Source organism: Montipora capricornis, unplaced genomic scaffold (genome assembly GCF_036669925.1).
Source record: "Montipora capricornis isolate CH-2021 unplaced genomic scaffold, ASM3666992v2 scaffold_146, whole genome shotgun sequence".
NCBI lineage: Eukaryota > Metazoa > Cnidaria > Anthozoa > Scleractinia > Acroporidae > Montipora > Montipora capricornis.
Genome location: NW_027179909.1, coordinates 1 through 12,759, shown reverse-complemented (window position 1 = coordinate 12,759; position 12,759 = coordinate 1). Strand labels below are relative to the sequence as shown.

Genomic DNA, 12,759 nt, shown 5'->3' with positions numbered 1-12,759 from the left:
ATTTAAAGTACAGAGAACACAACAGGAAGCAAGTAAAACGTAGTCAAAACTGATTGATTACGCATCAATTACTTGTTCATCTTAGGAAGTTTTTCAAATGCAGGGGAAAATTACTGAATGCTGATTGGCTGAGGCAGAGGGCATTTTTTTGTGAATCACGCGGGCACAACGAGGGCACTTTTTGGTTAACAAGAATTAAGGCACACTTGATCCTGATTGGTTAAAAATTGCTCAGCAAGGGCAAGCGACGTTACAAAACAATCTTTCTTCTAGATTCTAACTCTGATATAAACATATCATATGCAATGAAGTAAGGCAAAATTGTGATTTAGAAATGATACCACGAGACCTCGAATACTAATCCAAGATAACACAAAAAATAGATTAATAATAATTTCCTCATTAACGCATTTCATGTTACGTCCATCACTCACTTATAATTACTTCCATTTTAAATCGGATTCTTCTCTTTTTTACCGGGCTTAGCTTTGAATTCGAAAATCAAATGATTTGACTTTCTAATATCACCACTTACTCCAGAAGGTCTTAGCAGGTTCGAGTTCTGCCGAGGGGCATTCGGATTTATTCCGAGTAACATCGAGTCACCACCCATCGACAAAAAAAAAATCTCTTCATAGAGCAAGTTGTATGTAATTGAAACTGGTTTGCATAGCGTTAGTCATTTATTCATAAGAAAAAGATGTAAGTAATTATGAACGACTTACCAGTGTTGGTCCAAACGGATCCTTTTCAAAAGCCAAACTTTCGTCTTGTTACTCTAAAAATTTTAATTTGATGTGGTTAGCCACTGTCAAGTTTCTTGGTAAAGCATTATCTTTTGGGATATAACTTTCTTAACACAAATCAATTATGCCTACCCAAACACCCAAACACTGGGGATCGAGATCAAATGACTGGAAATAAAAAAAGCTCAAGCCTGATACATCACTTACTTACTTTCTCGATGTGCAAGGAAAGAATAGAAGGTAGTAGAGTTCGATGAAACGACAAACAAATAAGTTGTTACACCCAAAAAGCTAATATTACTAACTACCTTGCAATGTCCCTCTTGACAACCTTTTGAGAAGGAATAATGAATCCGGCTGAAAATAAATTAAGGGATAAACAATATTGGTGGATCATTTTAGTGGGTCATTCGCAAGTGATCATGAGTGACGTTAATCACTTCAGAAAATAAATATATAGGAACTCTGACATAGTCACTAACTTTATCCAATCTGAGTAAAGAAAAAACAAAAGAAAGTACCGCAAAAGTCATCAGAACTGGTTTATCACACGTAAGTCACTTGTTCGTGTTATTAAGTAATGAGTAACAGTGAGCAACGTACCAATTGGATGCTTATCGATGCGAGGTCCTGGACGACAAGAAATGACTCTGCAAAAAATTATTATTAAACGTGGTTATCAATGCACTATCCAATCTTGTACGAAAACTTTTAACTTTCATAGTAACGCAAATCATTTATGCCTAGTGCGCAAAAAGAGCAGAACTGGAGCGGAAAGATAAAAGGTTCTTAAGAGAAGTAACAAATTAAATGGAGCAGGAAAAACAAGAAGTCATTTCACACTCGAGCAAACTGCGCAACTGATCAGAAAGGCAGTTCAAGTTGAACACGGATCGAGATGAAATGACCGTTTTGAACCCAGTGACCTCACGATGCCGGTGCGACGCTCCAACCAACTGAGCTATGAAGCCACTGGGCTGGTTTTACGTCTGTTACATTGGTTCATGTAGATAAGATTTTCAGTTTTGCAGATTATATTGGAATTAATGAAGCGTGTTTCGCCAGTGGATAAGAATGTGTAGTTGGTTAGTCCATGGAAAATGTAAGGACAGGTAGCAAGTACGTCAGTGAGACGTTAACGTCAAGGAAAAAAACATTAATATAACATATTAAATACAATATATTTAATATAATTTTATTATTAATATAATATATTAAAATGCGGATGAGGTTGCAGTTGGTGTCAGTGCATTGGTGGGAGAGTGTGAGCTGGTGAATTTGATGGTCGGGTGAATGATGTTGAGATAATCGATGAAAATGTTTAGGTTCTCGGGACTTTCAGTCCAGATCATAAAAAAATGTTATCGATGTATCTCAACCAAGTATGGGGTTGAAATAGGGTGTTCCTTAAAGCATTTTTTCTCGAAAAGCCCAAGAAAAAGGTTAGCAAAGGAGGGGGCTATTTTAGTGCCCATACCTGTGCCGTGGATTTGAAGGTAGTGGCTATCATTGAAGGTGAAGTTATTCATGGCGAGAATCATGCGGATGAGGTCGCAATTGGTGCCAGTGCATGGGTATAGTGTTGTGAGGATCAGTACGTAAAACTGAATGATCACAATCATTAATACCTTCATTATGTGGAATATTGGTGTGTAAAGATGAAACGTCAAGTTGTTACCAAGCTTGGGTATTTTGGGAAGGATGTAAAAACGTCCTGGTTTTACGTCAGGTTGTATGAGGTGTTGCTTTGTCTTCTCGTCAATGAGGTCGTCAGTGTCCATTCTGTTTACATATACTGTTACTCGTTTATGTATGTCGACAGTGATGTCTTCATCTAAGCTTCGGTAGAATTAAGGGTCGTTAAATTGTCTGTTTCATTCGTCAATGTACCAGGTTTTATCCATAATAACCGTTCCGGAACACTTGTCTGCGGTTTTATTACAATGCCTTGTCGTTGTTTAAATTGGCGTATTGCCTGACGTTGTGAAGTAGTAAGATTGTCACGAATAGGTTTAGGTTTATATGTAGTGATGTCAAGTTTAACAAGTCTTACAATGTATCCAGGGCCTGTTCTCTGTTGGTAGGAGGGTTCCAAGTACTTTTATTATGGAAATGGTTGTCTCATTTATTCATGTTAGTGGTGTTTGTTCCCGTCAAAGAAGCACTCTGTTAGTCGCATGCGTCGAGCAAAAGTCATATATAAGAGAATTTCTGTTTACGAGCCAGAAGGCCCATCAGGCCGGCGCTTATCTCCGGTTTCCGTAGCATGATGCGACTAGGAATGTTTGTACTCCCCCCTGGATGGGATGGTAGTCCATCACAGAGTTACCCCCAGCATTTTGCCGGTACCCGTTTATACACCTGGGTGGAGAGAGTCACCGTGAGAGTAAAGTGTTTTGCCCAAGAACACAACACAATGTCCCAAAGTCATATACGTCGGCTCAAATTTCGTGCCAGTTGAAGTGTCTAGGAGAAGGACAGAATGTGAGGCCACGTGCAAGAAGAGATATCTGGTCGGGAGACAGAATAGAATTAGAAAGAATTATTACAGACGAGCCATCAAGAGGGAGTTTAGCAGGCTTGGGTTTTCGACGAGAGCGTTTGCGAGTGTGAGTGCGGGAAAGAGTATTTGACATGGATGCGTTGACTAGCCAAGGACCACGCTCCGCAGTTCGGGTTATGGGCTGAAAAGGAACGTGGCCAAAATTTGCGAATGAAGCGGGCCGCCCCTTCCCTCCCCCAGTTCCCCGCTCGGCTCGCTTCGCTCGCCTTTTTTTTTTTCCGCCACGTTCCTTTTCCCTTCATTATCCCAACTGCGGAGCCTGGCCCCAGGCTAATGCGTGACTGGTAATGTGAGATCAAGTATTGCGCGTTTCTATTAGTAGTTATGTTATCCTTAGGGGTTGTGTTGTTATCTGTAATATGAATGTAATAATAATAATAATAATAATAATAATAATAATAATAATAATAAGTCACAATAATACCGATCGTGATTGGTGCTCTTGGAAGCATATCAAAAGGTGAAAAGACCTTGGTTTGGCAGGCCAGTTGGAAAAAATGGACTGGACTGGATTGGACTGGACTGGACTAGAGTGGGAGGGAGGGGGAGGGAGGGAATTAGTGTTTTTAGTATCAGTTTTGGTTTGCTTTTGCTTATATTTTTCGGTTTCATTACAAATAATCACCCGAGGTCAAATGTTAATACAGCGCTAATTTGCGCTAATGTTTCAAGCGAGTATTTACAAGCTTCGCTACACATACTTAGAAAGTTCTCCTTTAACACCATCCCTCACGCTGTGTTTTCCGTCGTAATTCCTCGCGGAGAGTTTCACTGTGGGTGAAGAGGTCACACACAAAACGTTAATGTTAGACAAAATCATGATCTGTGAAACATGACCAGCCAATTTTAAAAATCTGTGAAAATTGACTCGTTCCCACTTTTCTTCCGATGCTTTCAATCAGTGATCTTTCTTTGACGCTTTTAAATATAACCAACTGATAACGAAATGCAATTTAATTTGTCAACTGATAATCATCGAATTGACTGCAGGCAATTTCCGATTTCATTCACGTTCTTAATCATGATCACGCGATTCTAAAAGGACCCAAAATTAACAGGAAGACAGGGCTGAAATTGTGGAGTGGATACAGTGTGATGCCTGCCGTTTGATAAAAGTTATCACCAAGTTTGTGCATTAAGCCCTTTTGATGACGACATGTTCTGGCATTGTGCATTCTGCACAGGTATGATTATCAGTTGACAAATTACAATTGGCACTTACTGTAATTGCATTTCGTTATCAGTTGGTTAGTGTTTTACAATGATTTTTGTGTTCATAATAGCGTGATCAGCGCTAATGGCTTCAAGATGTTGTGCGGTAGATTTAACACCATTGTCTCGCGTGAGACGTACGGTATTCTCCAGAACCCACACGAATAGCGATCTTGGTACAACTCAGTAAGCTGGAATAAATGAAGCGAAGCCTGAGTCCTTTGGCATTCATGAAAGAAAGCCCAAAATAGAATGTGACAAAAATATATATTGCGTTATATTTAAAAGGGTCAAAGACAGATCACTGATTGAAAGCATTGACAAGAAAGGTCACACGGGGTATTGGGAAGCTTTTTTTTTTAATTGGCAGGCGACAAATACTGCTGTGTTAACAATTGACCTCGGGTGATTATATTTGTAATGAGACCGAAAAATATAAGCAAAAGTAAAGCAAAACTGATTATAAAAACACTAATCCCCTTCCCACTCTAGTCTAGTCCAGTCCAGTCCAGAGTCCAGAGTCCAGATTCCAGTCTATATTTTCCAACTGGCCGCTTCCTTGGAAGTGTACAATTATCGACCATTCTTGGAACTGCTCACCTGTTGCGGAAAGTGTTGTGTGTCTAAGTTACGGGGAGTTGCTGAGACACAATAAACATTACCCAGTAGAACACCCGACAACTGGAGAGAAGCGAATAATAATAATAATAATAATAATAATAATAATAATAATAATGGCCATCCTTGGAACTGCGCACCTACTGCGGAAAGTGTTGTGTGTCTAAGCTACGGGGAGTTGCTGAGACACAATAAACATTACCCAGTAGAACACCCGACAACTAAAGAGAATCGAATAACAATAATAATAATAATAATAATAATAATAATAACAATAATAATAATTATTATTATTATTATTATTATTATTATTATTATTATTATTATTATAAGAAGAAGAATAAATATAAGAATAAGAATAAGAAAAAGAATAATAAAGAAAACAATGCTTTGCCTGTACAACTCAAAAGGTGCAAAGTGCTTCACAATAAAGAGAATAAAATAAAGAAAGCTAACATAACCTAAGAAATTATATATCATGTGTTTAAAAAAGATAAGTTTCGTGAAAATTTTAATCTCTTATTTGTTTTTGTAAGCTTTTGACTTCAGAATACTCTCTTCTAACAACTTTGATTCTTCTTCCTAGTTTTTGGAAAACGAAAACGGCTTACGGTATTGGCATGACTTCCAACAATCAACGACAATGAAATGCAGGGGCACCCAACGACCAATTTGTTGTAAAATGTATTATAATACCCTAGTTAATGAAAATAAATGTTATTAAGGCATTTTCAGGTGTTTTTCAGTGTTGCTGGGAAAACATTATCTGTTCCTTTTTCCCAGCAAGACACACAAGAAATTTCCCAGCCAGCTAGATAAAATTGGTTGGTCTCCCAGCCAGCTGATCAAATTTATTTCCCAGCCAGGAATTCCGCGCGCTTTCAAATCCCTCGATTCAAAACGACCGAACAAAAACGACAAAACCGGGACAAAAGAGGTTTTTTCCGCAAGCGCAATCACTCTGACCAGGCGTCGTATGTTTGTGACTACTCTCTGGGAGAGGGAAGGGTTTCCTTTTTTTTTTTTTTTAGTCGTCCTCAGTCTTCAGAGTTTCTACAGCCAGCTCGGGTTGAAATGCTAGAAAAAGTCAGTAATTCCCAGGCAAAACCTCTATCAATAACAAACTTTCCCAGCCAGCTCATCGAAACACCTGTATTTTTGCCAGCCAGCAAGATTCCTCTGGGGAACAGATAATGTGAGGAACAGATTCGTTGGGTACCCCTGGAAATGAATCATTTTTATTTATTGAACTGCAGATATGAAATCAAGTGAAACTAAGGTCCTCGCAGTTATGAACGCAATTTTAACAATTGCGTAGAGAATCCTGAAAAATTTAGGACTTCAACGGGGTTTGAACCCGTGACCTCGCGATACCGGTACCAACTGAGCTATGAAGCCACTGACGTTGGGAGCCACACGACTCCCTTGTACGTGGTCTGGTTTCCGTTGCCTTTGTGATAATTTTGCTCTCTCGAGTACATATTTGAATGGACGCCTCTTTTAGGCGGTTTCTGTAGGATTCATTTAGCCACAGGTTTTGTCCTATGAGGCGTTACATTTGGATCTCTATACTGCTGTGTGATATTTTTTCTTCCAAGAAAATATTTCGTCTCGATAATAATGTTTCAAATTTCTTGGTGTTGATTTTCTCAGCAGTAATGTGAATGTGACGTTATGGCCTCACGCTTTTGCGTCAATTTAAATCTAGACTCACCGATATGTTTATCGGTGGTAGAAGCGAGTGATCTTCTTCTTTTAAAGGTTTGACCCGGCCCCGCGATCATTTTGTTTTTGAAAGCCTGTTACGTTGTGCCATGTATCAATTAGATAGCTGGCTTTTTAAAGGCTTTGTTTGCCCTTTTCTCCGTTTCTTAGCAGATCGTTATGCTCTTTGGAGGCATTTTTTTTTTGTCTTATGCCTTAAATTGCTTCACTCGTTCTTCTGACTTCTTTAGCTGTTTTGGTTTGTGGCCATGATATGATCGGTCCCTGTCTTGCTTGAACTTCTGGAGTTCATTCGTTCTCGTTGATGCTCTTTTGATATTTGATGTCGATGTCTTTAAGTTTCTCCTTTGTCGAGGCATTTGGTCAGGCAAAATCAACAACGAATTTCGCAGATTTTAATTATATTAACCACATAATTTCATGGGAAATTAGAGCACTGAAGCATTACTCCCAAAATTACTAAAGAAGTGTGAATTCTATGACTGAGAAACCATATCAAAAATTCGTGCTTCGTGTGTCATCAGGGGTTCCCAACACCACGAAACGATAAAAGTACTCCGCCTACAGCGTCATGCTTTCATCTGTTTCTCGGTGTTTGGAACCCCTAACGAAACACTCACACTCGTTCTTGATATATTGCATCAAGAAACGAGATCGAAACCAAATAGAAGGACGACCGATGTAATTAAAGGGGCTAGGTCACGCAAGTTTAGGCAATTTCAGCACTGATCGAATGGTCATAGAATTAACTAAAATATCAAAATAACTGTTCAAAACTATAGAAGAACTCTAACAAAACACAGGGAAGCCAAGAAGGGACATGGATGGACAAAACTGGAGAGGATTGAAGTGGATTGAATTTGGGTAAATTTGAAAAACGTCGGCCCACCTTTTTTCAAATTTATATCAATCTATATCAAAATGTCATTTACAAAGCTGGAAAATCATTCTCAGTTGTTATGTGGCCGTGATTTTGCAAATGAACGACTCTTGCTCTGCCAATTTGACGTTTAGAGCTCATAACTAACAAAATGAAACAAAATTACCTAAAATAGCGTGACCTAGCCCCTTTAAGTACCCAAACCTCTTCGAAGTGGCACAAATATAGTTTACGTCATAGACTGAGTGCGGCGTACGGGGTTTTATTCACGAGTTGTTTGTTTCAAAAACCCGAACGAGCGAGGAACGAGCGAGTGAGGGTTTTTGACACAAAAAACTGTAAAATAATGGAGACACTGTTGATCAAAGATTTAAAGCCGGCCTTAGATGAATATGGGAGCAGCGAAAAGGTGTGTCTTTATTAGTTTTTGTCACCTCTATTGTTACTTAATAGTTCACAGTTAATAAGTTAGTGATCATGTATATTTAAACTCCAGTTTCGTATTAACCGTCACTTCTGAAGATGTATAATACCAACTTATTCATTTAAATTCAATGAAAGGGAAGGATACCAGAGGTTATCCCTATCGAGGTTCAATATCCGCCCGCAGCCGGATGTAATTGACTGAGAGTCGATTTTTGATGAGGGAGGAAAAACGAAGTTACCGGAGAAAAACCCTCGGAGTCAGATTGAAATCGACTGAAACTCAGCTCACATACGACCCGAGGCCAGGGTTGAACCCAGGTCACAGAAGACCCACAGAGGTGGGAGGCGTGGTTGATAACCGCTAAACCACCCTGACTCCCCAAATGCAGTTTACAGAAGCATACTTTGTGTGTTATTTCTGATAAATTTCGATCAATACCGAAAATCGCATAATCGCACTCGGAAAGAAAGGCGTTGCTGGAAAAAGCCAACTATGATAGTATCCACATCTCTATCTTCTTCATAACCGGTTTCACATATCCCTTCCAGGTCCATGTCTTCGAAAAAATCAGATATATCAGTTTCAAGCAAATTTGTAAGTTCCAAATTCCTTTTCTTAGACAAAAACATCCAGTCATATGACAATCGCATGACCTGAAAACAAAGCCTACTTAATGGCTCATTTCCTCGGGAAAGCCCCTTTGAATTAAATTACACCATCAACATCCTGTTTTTCTGAGAATGTCACGCTACGGTGCAGGGGCACCCAACGAGAATATAGTTCAAAACCACCTAAACATAGCATTGTTAAACGTATTTTAGTATTTAAAAGGTAGATATAGGCATATTTTTATCCCCTAAAAATTTCTCATCTGTTCGGATTCCCTAGCTGAAAGTCTAGTGATCCGAAAATTAAAGGGATCAAAACTTACCTTTTCGAAAATTTCAGACAGAAAAAAGGCTCCCAAAAATTCTAGGTAACCTTGTTTGGGTAAAAATCCGTTAAAAATGGGCAATTATACCATGTATTAGATGTTCGAAAATCCTAGGACAGGCAGGCAATCAAGAAATTTTACAACAAATCGGCTTCCGAACAGATATTTACCGAAAATTGAAATTGGGTGCCCCTGACGGTGATTCTTTCATTGTACATTTGATTATGCAAACATTTAAACGCTCTTCAATTTTTAAAAAAGCATATAGTTTGTAAAAATGTATGGATTCATAAAACTTGTTCACATCATCTTGCAAATAGTATGGAAACAAAAATTTAAACTATATAGTTTTCCCAAAAATTCATTCCACAAAATGGAAAGTAGTGCTGGGTTACAATCTCCGAGGCACATGTGCCTTAGGCCTGTTGTAACGTCGCATTTAATTACACAGGTGCCGAATTTAAGGCAAATGAGAAAAATCTATTGTTTTCGCTCATTTGCATTGGATTTGGTGCATGTGAAATGCGACTTTTGAAACGGGCCTTAGAGTGTAATACATTACTACTTCAACCTAATAATACTATAAATTACCTTGCAATGTTCCTCGATTCGCTACAAGCTCTTAAGCAGGAATAACGAATCCCGCCGCAAATGAACTAATAGATAAGCAATATTGATAAATTGTTTCAACAGACTTTACTGATTAGAGTGTAATGAGAAGTGCTAGTTTTGTACCCCATATGAACCATGTGAGCGTTAGCCCTACGAATGGAAACATGATGGGCCCACGCAAATAAATTGTTTTCGTGATTGCGTGCGTCAGTCACAAGCAGAAGCTTCTGAATCATCGTGCGTGAGTACTCCAGAAAATAAACAAATAGACATAAAAGGAATGTGTGGCGACATAGTTACTAAAAGAAAAGAGAAATCAACAGGAGGCGAGTAGGAAATTTTCAGATTTTGATTTTATTACGCATACATTACTTGTTCTTGTTATTAAACAGTGAGTAACAGTGAAGACTTTAAAGCTGATAAGACATTATGTGATTCCCGATGCAACTGAGCAAAGAACAGAAAGCAGTAAAGTTCGCTCAAACAAGAAACAAATAATTAATTAGGAGTGTCTCATTACCTTGCAATGTCCTCGTTGACACGGGTTGAACAGCAACGAAGGAATCCAGCTACAAATGAATAAATGGATTAGCAAGATCGGTGGATTGTTTGCGTGAGTGCGCAGTTAGAACTGAATGACCGTTTTACAAAATAAACGTAAAACCAATACCGACGTACTTTCTAGCTTTGATTTAAAGTATAGAGAACACAACAAGAGCAAGTAAAACGTAGTCAGAACTGGTTGACTACGCAGCAATGACTTGTTTATCGTATTATCCAAATACAGGGCAAAATTACTGAATACTGATTGGCTGACATTGAGGGCATTTGTTTCTTATAGTCCAGCTGTTATCGTCCAAAATTGTTCACTTTGATGATAAAAGAATGAAACTTTGCCAGTTTACTATCATCCCTAAGACCATCATTTTGTGATATGGAGCCAGCTGAAATTCGCTAATGGTGATGAGTACTGCGCATGCCTTAAAAATCGTCAACATGGAAACAAGGCTGAAAAATGCCATTTTTAAGGTAACTTTGCACATTTTATCTTCTTATGTTGATGAAGGGGTCATAATCTTTGTTCTAAAACTTAAAATGGTGTCACGTGACTTACTTGCTGGAAACTGCTATGATAATAAGTGGGATACCTGTGGCTACAGCTTCTAGTTAAATGTATTCAGTGTTTTTGCGTAGAAACTGATCGCTTATTTGTTACTTTTTGTTTCTGCTTGTTTTCGGAGTACTAAAAAGTACAAAAACTACCAATCCTACTTTGGTTAATGTATATATTTTTTTAAACAATGCTGCATGGAACCGAGGCTGCAACGAGACAAGACAAACAACAGTAGAAGAGACCAATTCCCTGGCCCAGTTGAACTGAATATTTATTTGACAAGTAGTAGAAGATTTCAACAAATACATTGTACTCCCATTGAAAAACCTAATGCTCTGCTTTCATTAGGAAATGGGATATATAGACTAATAAAGACCGCTTTGAAAACCGTTTAATCTTTTCATTTTCTTTGCTCGGTTTGGTATTTAGAAAGGTTATCCTGACTGAGTAAGCACTCCAGTATGAACCCTTTTTGACAACAATTTATTGGTTACTGACCTGTTTTCTCTGTTAAGTATTCTTGGTTTCTAAAGAGCAATCCTAGTTGCAGTTGCCCCCACAGTTGCACAGACCTGTACATGCCAAATTGGCCTTAACACACTTCACCGTCCTCTACACACCGTCTTACACCCGCAGTGGATGAGTTCATAACATGAATCTTTCGCTTGTTGGAGGGTTGTCCAGTGAGGCACCCAGACACTGTCTTCACGCTGCCAACCCCACTGAGAAGGGCATGGTATTACTGGCTCCTTAAGAAGGGTTTGCTGCCAGACAAAACCACCTTGAAACACTGCTCTCTTGGCATGGTTAACAAGTGCCGCTCTGGTGGGAGGAATGTTGTCGAGGCTTCTTGACTTTTTTGAAAACAGCTCTTGCCTTGCCTCGTTGATGTTTCTGAGGCTGCTTGTTCTGTCATAAAGAAGGATCGCAAATCTCTCAATTACTGCCATGTGCTCCACATTGATATCTTCGGTTGACGCTGCCAGTGCTCTGAGAACTGGTGTCAGTTCAGGAAACACTTTCCACACTCCCCACGCTGTCTTTTTCCCTCGTCCACCGAAAAATGACACTGTATCGCATCCTGTTATGGCGTGGAACATTAGCAATGCTGATGATTTATCCTGACCTAACGACCTCGCAATGGTATGCGCAGGGAGGTTGTGTAGATGCTTCCCAGAACCGTAAGCAACCCACAGTTCATCAACTAGAACAGTGTTAACCACTGAAATGGCCAAGACAATCACGTCTGTATCATTGCTTCTGATCTTTATTCGCTTATGACCTGTCAAGCTGGCATCTAATACATGAACCATAATGCGAGTGTCTGCCTCTTCATGGATGCAAGGTTGTAGTACAGGCAGTTCCATTCTGTTGGTTGTTGACAAGACACCGTCACCATGCGTGGTATAGATTTCTTTTCCATCGGGGATTGTCAAGGTAACCACCTAGAAACAACAATAGTTGCCAATAAATTCTTATCTATCCAGATGATTGTTATATTCACTGTTACTATCACCGAGACTGTAATTATATTGAAGCTTTTATTGAAGAGATTTTATTGTACATCATGTAGTCATTGTTCTTACCTTGTTTGCAAGAAACTTAAACAGCTCATCCTTGTTTTGGTCTACTCTCAGGAACCCTTTCCAATCAGACGGAATTCGAGTTGACGGAAACACTTTTCGTCGCTGACCAGAGCCTCTCTTTTCCCGCGCAGATCGCTTCAAGGAGTCCGAAACATACACGTCCCACACAAGATCAACTCTGATTACAGATTCTAGCTGTTTCATGACATAAGGTGCAAATACAGCATCAAAGTACTCTTCGAAGGTAAGCGCTGTTTTTGGTGGCAACATCTGAACGATAACAGCGCCATCTAAAATGACTGCATCCACCTTTGGACTCTCTGTGTTTGTTGTCGAGGGATT

The 12,759-nt window shown here is 39.1% G+C and overlaps 1 protein-coding gene and 1 long non-coding RNA gene across 5 annotated transcripts in view; one reads left to right on the top strand and one right to left on the bottom strand.

Moving 5' to 3' along the window:
* Positions 1-10,670, bottom strand: part of LOC138034647 (tetratricopeptide repeat protein 28-like) — a 35,370-nt gene extending 24,700 nt beyond the window's left edge. For 3 of the 4 annotated variants that reach the window (XM_068881856.1, XM_068881855.1, XM_068881860.1), the window contains exons 1-5: positions 10,396-10,670; positions 10,238-10,286; positions 1,350-1,396; positions 1,055-1,103; positions 726-778 (exon numbers count right to left, since the gene is read on the bottom strand). The gene's annotated coding sequence lies outside the window, so the exon portion shown is untranslated. Of the gene's footprint in view, positions 1-725; positions 779-1,054; positions 1,104-1,349; positions 1,397-9,696; positions 10,121-10,237; positions 10,287-10,395 lie in introns of those variants that run through there. The other variant, XM_068881857.1, reaches the window with a different exon arrangement.
* LOC138034648 (uncharacterized) lies at positions 8,026-10,390 on the top strand. Its single transcript, XR_011129128.1, has 2 exons — positions 8,026-8,153; positions 10,110-10,390. It is a non-coding gene; the product is annotated as an uncharacterized lncRNA (long non-coding RNA).
* Positions 10,671-12,759: the final 2,089 nt, after the last annotated feature.